Raw genomic sequence first — 12,598 nt, 5'->3', positions numbered from 1 at the left:
TAGCTTTTCTATTTACAGTTGTATAATCTTAAAGAGGCTATTTTATCTCTTTGTTTCTTAGTGTCTTTATATGTATAATTAAGATTTTATTGTTAACTGTGAAGAACTAGAAATTAGGACTTTTGAGTATTTGAAAGCCCAACAAATGTAAAGTACAAGAGGAGAAAAGGAGATATGGTCTTATGAAGGTAAACCCCTGATTTCTTTGGTGGTAGGGAATAGATGGGAGAGAGAGGGCAAAAAGGAAAAAAGGGAAATGAGAGGGAGAAAGAGAGAGAGAGAGAGAGAAGGTTTGGATCTGGTAAAGATTTCCTTCTGAGAGTAGAACTTCATTATGGAAAATGCTCTGGGATTTTTTTCGAAATGGTTACTTTATTCCTTCCTCTGCCAGAAACAACATGTCATGAATTAAAATAAATTAAAAAATGTTTCATAGCCATCAACAGATAATATATCCAGAATATTTTTCAATGGCCTAAAGTGTAATGCCTTGACGTTATCATCTAAGAAAGATTAGCTTAGGCTCATTTCTCCAAAGAAGTGAAGCATAGTATTTTGTGTAATTACTTAGTGCATTTAACTTTTTTTACAAATTATTCATATAAATACCATTTCCCCCCTACTTGATTTAATCTTATATTATTTCCCAAATTTTTAACCTTATTATACTCTTAATTGCCAATTTTGCTTTTTCTTATTTTCTCTCACCACTAAATCTGTGTCCAGTTCATTTCTTTTAAGTTCTTTGTCTGGGCCCATGAACTGGTGTTGCTGATTGAGGATATGCAATTATAATATTCAGTATGGCAAGTTTATATTGACATATATTTAACCCAGTTTCCATTTGCCCCAAGGATTGTCTGTAATCATCATATACATTTCTGTTATGTTAGGATTAGAGACAAGTTCTTTTTAGAAATAACTCCAAAAACAGTTTTTATACATTATTTTCACATTGAAAATCACTGAGATTTGCTTCAGCCTCAAAGATCGTGTTTATATAAAATTAAATGAGTGCTGGCAGCAGGCTGCCCTTTTTTTTTTTCTCTAAATGGGAAATTGGTTAAGCTCTCTAATTCATTTCTTGGCCATGTCCAGTCTTTTAATGAGCATATCAAAGACATTCTCCATTTCTGTTACAGGGTTTTTGATCTCTAGAATTTTCTTTCCATTTTTTTTTCATGGAGTTTCCATCTCTCTGCTTATATTATCCATCTGTTCTTACATATCTATTTTTATATTTTCCATTAGAGATCTTAACATAAGAATCAAAGTAATTTTGACATCCCTATCTGATAATTCTGTGTCATATCTGAGTTTGGTTCTGATGCTTGCTTTGTTTCTTCAGATGTGCTTTTTTTTGCCTTTTATCATGCCTTGTATTTTTTTTTTTTTTTTTTTAATGAAAGCCAGACATGAACTGAGGTATATAGGTCTTTGGCATAAGAAGTTATGTTAATCTGGTTAGAAGGTAGGCTGTTTTCAATATTTGCTGTGGCTGTAGGAGCCAGAGCTTCAGATTCCTCTAGAGTCCTGGTTTTTGTATCCCCTGTAGTCTTTGTGTTTCCATAGAGATTCCTTTTTATTTAGGATCTGAGCTTTATTTAGGATCTGCAGTTCCTTTAGTTGTATTCATTGTTATTATACAGCAGTCCTGTTGATGTCATGGTAAGGGGTGTGTGTGTGTGTGTATGTGTGTCTGTGTGTGTGTGGAAGTGTTCTATTATACTATAATTGTGACTCAATCTTCTTGTGTGTCTCCATCCCTGAGCTGTTGCCTTTCAGGAATATTTCTTAGCTTAGATGAGGTAAGAAGGTTAAATGGAGCTGGAGTTGGGTAATTGGCCTTCTCCCAGTTCAGATATGGAGCTGGTAAAGATTTCCTTGAGAGTAGGACTTTCTTATGGAAAATGCCCTGGGATTTTATTCAAAATGGTTACTTTATTCTTTCCTTTGCCATAAATAGGAGGATTTCAAAAAAATCTTTACAGAGTGAGACTCCGTTAGGTAAAACCTGTGAAAATGTGGGAGTCGCTCTGGGACTGAAACCCTAGGAATTGTCACTCTCACACTAGTCTCCAGCAATTCATCAAAATTACTATTTAAGTATTCACACCAATTTGTGGCCTAACAGTTCTGTTCCTGTTAAATTGATCTTGACTGTGATTCTTTCTATTTGGCTATGAATCTCTGTATTCTCCAATCTCTCCCGAGTCTGGGGTTTGCCCTATTACCTCAATTCTCTGATGCATCTTGAAAATTTGTTGATTTCAAGTTTGTTCAGCCTTTTTCTTGTTAGAATAATGGGAGTGACAACTTTGAAACTGTTTACATGTTGGAGCTGAAAGTGAAAGTCCTGTGATAACCAGTGAGGGCCACCTAAAATCATGCACATTAGGCAGAGCAAGCTGGTCTAGGCACTACAAAACATATCAACCCAGGTGAGCTGGTTAAAATGAATGAAGGATGAAATAAAATCTATCTATTCACCTCCTAGTGCAGAGACTTGCAAAAAACTCATAAAAAATATGGGATGATTTCTTACATTTCTAAGCAAAAGACATAGTCATAAAATAGTTCTTTTGTGTTTCTGTAGTACTTTCACTTTACATATTTTATGATTCATATTGTGTTATAGTTGACTCATTTTGTGTAAGCTTTTTGAAAGACTTCAAACTAGCATGAGCAAGACCACTATTAGGAGAGATTACAACTGATCAACAATATTGTGGAAACAAATATACTGTATGAATGAGAGAGAGTGTAGCCAAAACTATCTGAATTTTAAGGTTTTTACTTTTATATGACCATCAAATATTAAGCCCACAATAATCTGGATCCAACCGCACCAATCCTCATAAAGTACTTTTACAAAGGCCTCTACATGTTAATTTTTGTTCTTCTAAGTTTGACCACTTAACCAAACTATACGCCAATCACTTCTATGCTTATCTCTATTCTCGCTAGATAAGAGACTTTTTGAAAACAGGGGTGATGTTTTGTGTCTGTTGTATTGCTGGCATCTAGCACAATGTCTGACACATAGTAGGTTTTAATAAATACTTTATAAATGAATTAATGAATGAAGGTCACTAATACCAGAACTACATACACAAAAAAAGGACTGACCTTATCAGTAAAGCACCAGGTACATATTGTGAAACCGTTCTCCTTTTAAGGGCAAACTCATTATTCTAGATTTATAGCATGCACAAGGAAGCTGACAAAATCAGGAAGAAGTATGAAGACATGCATCATGAACGTTGGAATGTGAGCCATTTCCTCCTGTATTAGTCATATTTTCAGATTATGTGTTGACTATTTGACATCGATTATTCCTAACCTCTCCATAACCTGCTGGATCACTGGGCCAAACTAACAACCAATGTCATTTACATCTTTACTGCAAGTTAGCTTTTGTGGACATGGCAGAAGTCGTATTACAGTCCTCCAAACCACTAACCCTGACCTGCCTGTTTCCTCTTACTACCCAGTAGGGAACATTCCTACCCAGTTACTTTACACCACGATTGTCATACAGGTATAGTCCCAGTTCTTCTGTTTGTCTGCTTTCCAATCCATGCATATGACAGGCTTTGGGTAGCCTGTTTGGCAAGCTATGCCTCCCATTACCAGGGGAAATTGTGATTATTAAAAACTTTCTTTCAATAGCATTAGCTTCTTTGTGTCATCACTCAGTTACCTGTATAAGTTAAGAAGTTGACGCAATATACCCTCTCATCAGTAGAGTATATTATGAAGAAATCTTACCTCCTTTAGCACTGAGATTTTCCTCTGCTCTGCTATTATCCCCATAGGAGATTGATATGGTTTGGCTCTGTGTCCCCACCCAAATCTCGTCTCAAACTGTAATCCCCACGTGTTGAGGGAGGGACCAGGTGAGAGGTGATTGGATCATGGGGGCAGTTTCCCCCATGCTGTTCTCATGATAGTGAGTGAGTTCTCTCATGATTTGATGGTTTAAAAATGTCACACCTGTGCCCCTGACCCTCCTGCCATCATGTAAGATGTGTCTTGCTTCCCCTTTGCCTTTTGCCTTGATTATAAGTTTCCTGAGGCCTCTCCAGCCATGTGGAACTGAGTCAATTAAACCTCTTTTTTTTTTTTTTTTTTTTAAATAAATTACTCAGTCTCAGGTGGTTCTTTATAGCTGTGTGAAAATGAACTAATACAGAGATATTCAGGACTATAAGCATAATTATCAACTTCAAGTGAGGAGTGCAGTTCCTTAGCCACTCTCCTTCTTTTTCCCTGCAGCCTATCCCAACTTGTAGGTCATAAGTAACTGGGCTGCAAAACTGTCTTAATAAACTTGGATTACTCCAAAAGTTTTGCATTAAAAATGTTAGCACTTATTATATATTGATTAATTTAGCTTCCTAAATGTTCTGAAAGAATACTAGGGATAAAATGTAATTGCTTTAGTTAATAGCTATTTGATTGGATGTTGAGGGTCATTTGATTGCTTACCCTTAAAGCCTTTCAAACTTTTAACTGAAATTGAAAAATGTCTAGTGGGATTAAAATATGTGAGTAACTTTAAAATAGAAAATAAAAATAATCTGGTGAAAACCATAAGAAAATAGAGAAACGGGGAAGAAAGAGAAGAGACAGAAGTCTTAAATGTAATTTTATTTTTTCCCTAGTCATATTACATTTATGTATTAAATTTATGTTTTGCTGAATTTCTTGAATCCCTGTGTCGGTGTCTTTCATCTGTTTTTGGAAACTCTTGGTCATTTTATCTTAAATATTGTGTTTGCTTCATTTTCTTTTTCCTCTCATTCTGAGACTCCAATTATAGGTATGCTAGATCTTTTCTCTTTATTTCACATATTGCTTACGCTACTTTATGTGTTATTCATTTCTGTACTTCTGTCTTTTATTTTAATATTTTTAATTATGAATTTTTGGTAACACTAATCTTTCTTGTATCTAATGTGCTATTAATCTCATTCATTGATTTGTTAAATCAATATGGTTTTTAAATCAGCTTTAGAACTTCTTTTTTCTTATACATTTCAATTCTCTTACATTGTCCTTTTTTTTTTTTTTTTTCTATTTTCTCTATCTTTGTCTCTATATTCTTGGTGTTACCACTCATAATTAAAGTCCTTGTCTGCTAGTGCCAGTACATGAATCACTTGTATATATGGTGTATATCTGGTATTTTCTAAATCATGGATGGTAATTTTTTATACATTTATTTATTTTTTATTTCAATAGTTTTTGGGGGTACAGGTGGTTTTTGGTTAGATGGATAAGTTTTTAGTGGTGATTTCTGAGGTTTTCATATACCCAGAGCACCCGAGCAGTGTATACTGTACCCAATATGTAGTCTTTTATCTCTCGTCCCCCCAGCCATTTCCCCCTGAGTTCCCAAAGTCCATTATATCATTATTATGCCTTCACATCCTCATAGCTTAGCTCTCACCTATAGTTGAGAACATACAATATTTGGTTTTCCATTCCTGACTTACTTCACTGAGAATAATGGCCTCTAGCTTCATCTAAGTTCCTGCAAAAGACATTATTTTGTTTCTTTTTATGGCTGAGTAGTATTCTATAGGGTGTGTATGCCACATTTTCTTTAACTATACGTTGACTGATGAAGACTTAGGTTGGTTCTATATTTTTGCAATTGCAAGTTGTGCTACTATAAACATGTGTGTACATGTGTCTTGTATAGAATGACTTATTTTCCTTTGGGTAGATACCCAGTAGTGGAAGTGCTACATCGAATGGTTGTTCTACTTTTAGTTCTTTAAGGAATATTCATACTATATCCATAGTGATTGTACTAATTCACATTCTCACCAGCAGTGTAAAAGTGTTCCTTTTTACCACATGCATGCCAACATCTATTTTTTTTTTTTTTTTTTTTTTTAATTTTCTAATTATGGCCATTCTTGCAAGAGTAAGGTGGTATCACATTGTGGTTTTGATTTGCATTCCCCTGATAATTAGTGATGTGGAGCATTTTTTCACATGTTTGTTAGCCATTTGTATACCTTCTTTTGAGAAATATCTATTCATGCCCTTTGCCTGGGTGGTAATTTTTGATTGAATGCTGAACAACAAGTATAAATACTGTAGTGAATCTAGATGGTATCTTCTACCAGGGAGGATTCACCATGCTTCTGGCACAAAGAAGGGAGGTTGACCACCTTAATTCAATCAGGGACTGGCTTGAATTAAAGCAGGATTGTGATTATAGATTGTGTAAGACTCAATCTATGTTTGTTTCATTCTGTGCTCTCAGAGCATAGCCCTCCACAAGATCCAACGGATAATGTGGTGTGGTAACTAGGGCTCGTTTCCCTGGAAAGTCTTGTTTTAGTCCTGTGAGATTGTGGGAAATTCCATTCTGCTTTTCAGAGGAGTTCCAGCTCAATTTTTTAATTATTGTTCTGCATAGTTTAAACATTCACCAGATGTCTCAAGAAACCTGCCATTTCTTAAGATTTGTCAATTCTACAGCTAAGTCACTCTGGCTCCACATGATCACCAAAGCTTTGTTGGGTTTTATATCCCTCTACACACAGTTCTATTCCTAGCAAAGTCTGAATCTCATATTCCAGCCCATTCTCAGAACTGGATAATGCGTGCCCACAGGGAAAAGGTAACTGTTCCTAAGATAATTTCGTTAAGGCTTTTCTTTTCTGTAATTTTAGACCCTCCATTACTCACTGCTTCTGTTGCTCAAAGGTGTCTTGAAATCAAGGACTTCGTAAATTGTACCTGGATTTATGTGCAGGTACAATTAACACTCTTTGCAAGAGTATTAGTTTGCCACAAACTACTTCATCCCACTTTGAAGTGGAAGGTCTCTGGGTTATATTATTTAAATCAACACCTTTATTAAAAATGTTCTCAATATTGTCTGTTCTGCAGCAATAACACTGTGAATGTAGTAAAATTAATATTGTGTGTTAGTAATCTATTTAGGTTGAATAAAATATGGATTATAATCAAATTGAAACATTTCTCTTTTAAAACAAAACTATTAAGAAAGTGACATCATAGAGTGTACCTAAATGATCATAGCTATAACCTCTTAATTTTGCAAGTGAGAGTTTTGAGGCCTGGAACAATGCATTTTATTTACTCACTTTTTTTCTCCTACCAGTATTTAGGACAATTTTACGCTATAAAAAGTACCAGTTGCTGAGGTTATAAAAACGGCAAGATAAAATCTCTACCCTGAAGTGAAAACCTTAACTTTGGTAGGGATATAAATGGTAAATAAACATGCCCAGAGCAACATAGTTACTAAAATATAAATGTCCTAGAATTGTATTTGAGCATATTACAGGTACTAACTGACTAGGGGATTCTGATAGAGTGTCATGGAATATTTCAACTGGTTCTCAGTGACTAAGATTTTATTTTGAAAAGGAAAGTCAAAGGGCATTTTAAGTGGGGGATGCCATGAGGGTCACAGATATGAAACAGCATGGAGTTTGCAATTTAGAGTGCGTGATGGGTTGATGGTAGTATGGCACAGAGGTATACAAATGGAAAATCAGGGCTCATATTGTTAAGGGTCCTATACACCATACACAGGAATCTGGACTTTTATTGTGGTGTCAGGGGAAACTATTAAAATGTTTATGTAGGTGAAGTTTGTTTAGAATCAAGGTGGAAAAAAATGAGGTTAAGTGGTTTGTATATTATTTCATAGGTAGCAGAGTTCAAATCTTGATTTAAATTCGCTATTCTTATCTTTACAACAAGCTATTTATAATGAGTATAATTATACATGTAGAATGATAATAATATTTGTTATAGATTTACCATATGTTAAGGGCTAAGTGTTTTATTTTTATCTTAGTTAATCATCACCAGAAGGCTATGGGATAAGGAAGACTTCTATCCAGAATGACTCCTTGATTAGAAGTAAAAAACAGCACTCTTGAAAGAGCCACTGTGCTTTGATCTTTGGTCCAGCCTTTGTAGATATGTCTACATTATTTGCTTGGACACTGGAGGAGTCAATAAAAAGAACTGTACATTTATCGTTTAAGAAACTAAGAGGCCATTTTTTGGACTTGTGACGAAACCTATTATACTGTCAAGACCACTCAGCTAGAATAAAGTAGGTGACAAGGAAAGAAAAATGGCACATGGACAAACTTTTTGAAGAAATCATATGAATGCCTTGGAAAAGTCATTAAATAAATGAAAACCATGCCAATGTCAGCCCACATCACGGTGGAGCTATCACAGAGCAACAGACCTTAGGGTACAGAGATGCAGGGAGAGGATGTCAGCCTCCCCAGCAACAGTGGAAGATTTTAGCATCAACCCAGGAGATTGGCTGCTCCATCTTGAGTCTCTGCCCGGGGTAGGAAGGCTTTTGCAGGGTGAAATGAGGACTTTGTTTCTATTGATTTCTGTACTGGGTGTCCAGAACCTCAAATTACTATTAACAAGATTCACGTCATTACAGTCATAATTTCCAAAGTTGCAGTGGAAATGAGGAAGACATAGGACAGATGAATTTGTTTAGGTGAGAAAATCACAAATTATCCTTCAAAAAATAGGAAACCATATGAGACCATTATTAAATGCAACAAATATGACTCTTGCTCATTGATACTAATGCTTTTTGAAATCTTGGAATGAGAAGTAACTTAGAAGTAAAAATCACTTTTAACAGAACTAATGATTAAAGCTGTAGCTACCAGCCTAAGGGCTTTGTTACAAATAGTCTGGAATGTATGATGATATCCTCTGGTGTGTATTTCTTCTGTGGATCTAAAGGAGTAACCATGTCAATAAAGGTTTGAACTAAAGCATTCAAAGTCATTGGCTCATATATTGCATTACTGTTAAATTCCTAGGCAATAAAAATGATCAATTCTGTCCTTTTGCGATATTTAATTAACAGAAGAATTGTGAGTTTTTGTAGAATGCTTATCTATTCGATGTTCGATTTTCAGATGTGTGAATTTAAAATGGATACTGCCCAATAGTAGAAAAATTCCTTCTCCTTAGAGAGAAGATAAAAGAGATCTCTAAATGTTCGCAGCCTTTCTCCAGGTTTCTTCTGTTTTTATGGACTAGTTGTCAGTGCAGTAGGCCAACCCAATTTTGGTTTTTCACCATTTTCCTACTGGCAGATGGTAATCAGAGCCAATCTACCTGTACCTCCACAAGCTGCTCTGATTATCTTCACCTCTCAAAGGAATAGAAATAAGCCACTCTGAAGTCTTGAGGATTTTACATAGTTGACCTATCATGTTTCTACTGAGAGAGCTAGTGAACAAGACTTTGAAGTGCTGCCTTGTTAGAACTTTGGGGATATCACACTGAATGGCTAAGATAATTCCGCTTGGAACAATTATCCTTAACACTAAGTTTATGGCCAGTCTAAGTATGTGTTCCATGAATAGTCAAAAGGAGATAAGACAGTGGAAAAAGGAAGATAAGAAAAAGAGTAAGAAAAGAAGCAAAGAGAACGGAAAGCAAACAGGGGAATTTTAAATCAAGTTGATTTATGGGAGGCATGGATTTCACTCAACAGTTGATAAGGGTCCTGACAGCAGACTAGAAATAAATTATTTCTCAAAAAGAAATGGCAGTAGAGGTTTCTCACTGAGAAAGAGAAATGAACAACGTAAAGAGTAAAAAATTTAGGTAGTTGTCTAAAAGAAATAAAACCCCATGGAAGATGGCGTTGGTGTTCACAATTGCTCTTCAAAGATGCACATCTTTAGAGATGAAATGAGAATACTGTGAACATCAGGAGACTGTTTTACTATTTTATCTTTTACTTAAACAGACCACATAAAGGATATTAGGTAACATTATTCTATTGAAGCTTGTATGGAAAAATCAAGAGAATATAAATGACAGTTTGCCACTGAGGACTTGCTTATTCAAGGATAATTTCTAAATTACTTATGCCCCCCTGTGAGAAAAATTTCCTGTTTTCAATAATACTATGTTTTTATTTTTGAAGATTGGCTGCTAGCTTCTATTTACTAAATGCTCATGACTACCTTTGTATTTGTCTAAGAAGTACATCTGGAATTTATGGATGATGTATCAGTCAGCACCTAGCAGGAAACAGATGGCATACTAAAAACAGTTTACTTAGAAATAATTTAATAAAAACTACGTACAAAAGTGCGTCCAGGGTGAAGGAAACCAGTAAGACATTGTGAGGCAGCCAGACACTATCAACAAAAGAGGCAGTTAAAATTGCTAAGCAGGAAGGAGCTAGAGTTGCAGCAGCCACCACCAGAATTAAACTCTGAGTATAATGGGATGCAGGTCAGTAAATATCCAGCCTCTCTCTTCTCATATTTTGATTTCCTCTTAGAGACTCCTATTGGTTAAGTCCAACAGGAAGTCGGGAGGCAAGGGAGCCTAGGTGAGGTAGTAGAAATAGGGCACAGAGAAAGAGGAGTTATTTAGCATGTAAGACAATTAATTAAATTTGAGAAATAATTTAGTTGATGCACTGCAGAAATCCGGATGAATGTTTTCAGTTGGAGCGGAGGAAATAGTTAAGTCTAGAAATATAAATTTAGAAGTAATCAACTATTTGTCCTTGTATTCAGGCTTAAAATTAGAGTTCTGCCTTAAATTTTTCTTTTGTTATTTTTATCTATATACATTGGATGAGCCTATTTACTTCCATAGTTTAAATTCCCAATTTTTGTGACTATAATGTTATATTTATTTATCAAAGCAGGACCCTTGATAACACAAACTAGGCAATATTTTTTATATCAGATTTGGTTATTGAAAGTACTTGAAGACAATGTATTTCTTTTTCCTTCTTATTTTTAATTGACAACTAAAAATTGTATACTTTTATGGTATACAACATGATGTTTTGAAATGTGTATATATTTGGAATGGCTAAACCAAGTCAATTAACATATGCATTAACTATATATATACATATAACTATCTCATATTTATTTGTAGTAAGAACACTTCAAATCTCCTCTCAGCAATTTTCTAGGATACAAATATTATTAACTATAGTCACCATGTTATACAATAGATTTCTTGAACTTATACTCCTTTATAATAGATTTTGTATCCTTTAGCCAACATCTCCCTATTCCCCACTCCTAATCCCAGACTCTAGTCACCACTATTCTATTCTCTGCTTCTATGAATTTGACTTTTAGATTCTATATGTAAGTAAGATCATAAAGTGTTTGTTTTTCTGTGCCTGGCTTATTTCACTTAACTAATGTCCTGTGGATCTATTCACAGGATTTCATTCTTTTTAAAGGCTGAATACTACCCATTTAGTACATATACACCACATTTTCTTTATCCATTCATCCACTGATGGACACTTAAGTTGATTCCATGTCAAGGCTGTAGTGAATAATGCTACTATGAACATGAGAGTGCAGATATCTACTAATTTTATTTTCTTTGGATACATACCCAGTAGTAGAATTGCTGGATTCTATGGTAGTTCTATTTTTAACTTCTCGAGAAACCTTAATACTGTTTTCCATAATGGCTTCACTAAGTTACATTCTCCCAGAAGTGTGCAAGAGTTTCTGTTTCTCCACATTCTTGCCAACACTTACCTTTCTTTTTTTTTTTTTTTTTTTTTTTTTTTTGTTCATAGCCATTCTAACAGGTGTAAGGTGATACCTCATTGTGATTTTAATTTGCAATTCCTTGATGATTAGCGATGCTGAAAAAATTATTTATATACTTGTTGGCCATCGTATGTTTTCTTTTGAGGAGCATCTGTCTAGCTCCTTTGTTCATATTTAAATCTGGTTATTTGTTTTCTTGCCATTGAGTTGTTTGAACTCTTTGTATATTTTGGATGTTAATCCTTATCAGATGTATGGCTTGAACATACTTTCTCCCATTACAAAGGTTGTCTTTTCATTCCGTTGATTGTTTCACTGGCTGCGAAAAAATGTTTTAGTCTGATGTAATTCCATTCATCTATTTTTTGGTTTTGTCTGTGCTTTTGGAGTCATAGCCAAAAAAATCATAACCTAGACCAATGTCATGAAGCATTTCTCCTATGTTTATTTCTAGTAGTTTTACAGTTTCAAGTCTTATGTTTAAGTCCTTAATGCATTTTGAGTTGATTTTCATATGTGATGTGAGATTTCTTTTTTCTGCATATGGATCCCCAGTATTCCCAAGACCAAGAAGAGACTGTCCTTTCCTCATTGCATGTTTTTGGCCTTTTTATTGAAAATCAATTGACTTTAAATGTGTGAATTTATTTCTGGATACTCTATTCTGTTACATTGATCTGTTTTTATGCCAGTACCATGCTGTCTTGATTACTATAGCTTTGTTGTATATTTTGAAGACAGGTAATGTGATGCCTTCAGATTTGTTCTTTTTGCTGAGCCTTGCTTTGGCTATTTGGAGTCTTGGGGCTCTATACACATTTTTGAATTTTTTTCCATTTCTGTGAAAATTTTTATGAGAATTGCAGTAAGGATTGCATTAAATCTGTAGATTTTTTGTGTAGCATAATTATAATTTATATTATTAACTAATTCATAATTTATTATAAAATTATTGATTTTAATAATACTAATTTTTCCACTCCATGAACCTG

This window comes from Macaca thibetana, chromosome 4, assembly GCF_024542745.1.
Source record: "Macaca thibetana thibetana isolate TM-01 chromosome 4, ASM2454274v1, whole genome shotgun sequence".
Taxonomy (NCBI): domain Eukaryota; kingdom Metazoa; phylum Chordata; class Mammalia; order Primates; family Cercopithecidae; genus Macaca; species Macaca thibetana.
This window is presented reverse-complemented; position numbering follows the sequence as displayed.